Genomic DNA, 2,749 nt, shown 5'->3' with positions numbered 1-2,749 from the left:
CTCTTTCACATTTCATTTTAGTTGCTGAGCTAAAGTCCTGAAATGGCATTTTCACAAATTCTCCTTTCAGAACTAGAAATAACTATATCTCCTTTAGTCCAGTATATTACAATACAGTATTGGGTTTTTAAAAATAAAACAGAAAAAACTTCAATTTAGGCATTCAATGAATGATTTTCTTTATTTTCAATTTTTGTGTAGGGTGGGGAGCACAGAAGAGAGGGGGGGAAAAAACCCCAATGTGTAACATTGCAGGAACAGTGTATATTTCATGTATGTATTATAATAGAATTAGCATATTTCCTGAAAAATTCCTCAAAACTGTGACCGTGTTAGATTTCCAGTGGAGGTGGGAAATCTATAAAGCGGCAGTGCTTTGGAAATCAAACTTCTTGTTACCTGTATGTACTCCATGTGCGCGTGACTTTGAAATGGTGTTTTTATTAACAAGTAGATCTATCGGGAGGCATCCCTGCTGCCTCTGCCCCAGCTCATTCCTCTCTTCCCTGTTTCCATTCTCTTCATCTTAGTCTTCACTCCCCACTTTTTTTTTTCACTTTTTTTTTCTCATTAAACTTTCTTTGAATGGTTTTCAAAATTCTGTGACAGATTTTTGGTCAAGTTGTTTCCATGAAAAAGTACTGGTTTTTTAAAACGAATACCTTACACACACACAAAAACGGTTCACAAAACATTCTCCTTTCCTCCTGAAGGTTTTACGATGCATTATTATCACTAACTAGTCTTTTACTAATAAACTTAAATGGCCAATTCAGACCACCCATTCTGAGACTGTTCTACCACGATTAAGAGCAGGCTGGCAGGTACTAGGGATGATATTTATTTAGTCTTGAGTCTTCCCGGCAGACTTGGTGACTGAACCAGCTCCAGCCACCTTCTTGTCCACTGCTCTGATGATACCTGTGGCAACCGATTGTGTCTTATCTCACAAACAGCAAAAGGGCCCAGAGGCAGATAGGCAGAGAAGCTATCAACACAGGTGGGCTTGTCAGGAACCACATCAACTCAGCAGCATCACCAGATGGCATGAGTTTGGGCCCAGAACAACAATCAATCTTCTCAGCTCAGCAAACTTGCAAGCAATGTGAGCTGTGTGACGATTCAGCGCAGGGGTGTAGCCAGCCCTGATGTGGCCTGGATACGGTTCAGGATCATCACCCAAGCCATGAAGCCAGCTGCTTCCACTGGTGGGTCATTTTTGCTATTCCACCAGCCACGCTGCCCATGATGAACATCTTTGACAGACACGTTCTTGACACTGAAGTTCACACTGTCCCCGGGAAGAGCTTCACTCAAAGCTTCATGGTGCGTTTCAACAGACTTTACTTCAGTTGCCTGGAGCAAAGATGAACACCATGCTAGGGGTGAGAACACCAGTCTCCACTCGGCTGCCAGGGACAGTGTCAATACTACCAATTTTGTAGATGTGCTGGTGGGGCAGAGGCAAGGGCTTGTCACTTGGACGAGTTGATGGCAGGGTGCGATCCCAAGCCTCAAGCAGCATGGTTCCACTGGCATTGCCATGTTCACAGGTGACTTTCCATCCCTGGAACAAGGCACGTTAACACTTGGCTCCAGCACGCTGTCACCGTTCCAACCAGAAATTGGCACAAATGCTACTGTGTCAGGGTTGAGTCAATTTTCTTAATGTAGGTGCTGACTTCCTTTATGATTTCCTTGTATCACTTTCGGCCACAGAGTAGCTCAGTGGGATCCATTTTGTTAACACCAACAATTCGTTGTTTCACACCCGGTGTGGAAGCCAGAGGGGCATGCTCACGGTCTGCCCGTTCTTGAAGATCCCTGCTTCAAATTCACCAACACCAGGAACAACAATCAGGACAGCACAGTCAGCAGGAGATGTGCCTGAAATCATGTTTTTGATAAAGTCTCTGTGTCTTGGGGCATCAGTGATGGTCATAAAATACTTGCTGGTTTTGAATTTCCATAGGGAGCTATCAGTGGTGACACCAAGCTCACGTTCAGCTTACAGTTTATCAAGACCCAGACCGCCCTGAAGGAGCCCTCTCGCATCTCAGCAGACTCCTTCTCAAATTTTTTGATGGTTCTTGTTAATCCCACCATATTTCTAGGTCAGATGGCTAGCAGTGGTAGACTTGCCCGAATCTAGGTGTCCAGTGATGACCATGTTGATAGGAGTCTATTCCTTTCCCATCTTGGCTTAGATTTAGCAGTGGTTTTCATGACATCTGTGTTCTGGCAGCAAACCCAATGCTTCTTCCCTCTTTTTATTTCTTTAATTCCCATTTTTCTCCTTTGGACTTTGCCTTGCCTTCAGTGTGCACATTGGACCTTAGCCCTCGGTGAACTAACACTTAACAGTTTCATGACCCTTAAACCACATCAAGAAAGTCACAAAAGGCTCCTCAAAGGATCGGGAAGAAATACTGCACCTATAAATACACACAGCCGACTTTCTAGGTCTCCTTCCATCATAACTTCAACTTCAAAAAGCAGTTGAAAAGGCCGTCTAATTGTTTACAACATTTGTTAGAACCCTGGATGCAGTTTGGTTTGGAGGTGTGATTCTGATTTGGAAGTTTCCCAGGTGATTCTTGTCCACACCCAAGTCCCCACTGAGATCCTTCCCCAGATAGCCATTGAAGAACCAGAAATCACAATGAAATGCCATAGTCCATATGAAGCTATTTCCACTGTAGGGAAAAACTGTGCTTCATGGGAAACTATGCATTGTCTGCACACAGCA

At 43.9% G+C, this 2,749-nt stretch overlaps 1 pseudogene; it reads right to left on the bottom strand.

Moving 5' to 3' along the window:
* Positions 1-844: 844 nt before the first annotated feature.
* LOC112407767 (elongation factor 1-alpha 1 pseudogene) lies at positions 845-2,197 on the bottom strand (annotated as a pseudogene).
* Positions 2,198-2,749: the final 552 nt, after the last annotated feature.

Source organism: Neophocaena asiaeorientalis, unplaced genomic scaffold (genome assembly GCF_003031525.2).
Source record: "Neophocaena asiaeorientalis asiaeorientalis breed wild unplaced genomic scaffold, Neophocaena_asiaeorientalis_V1.1 scaffold149, whole genome shotgun sequence".
Taxonomy (NCBI): Eukaryota; Metazoa; Chordata; class Mammalia; order Artiodactyla; family Phocoenidae; genus Neophocaena; species Neophocaena asiaeorientalis.
Note: the sequence above shows the minus strand (reverse complement) of the source record. Positions and strands in the feature narration are given on the sequence as shown.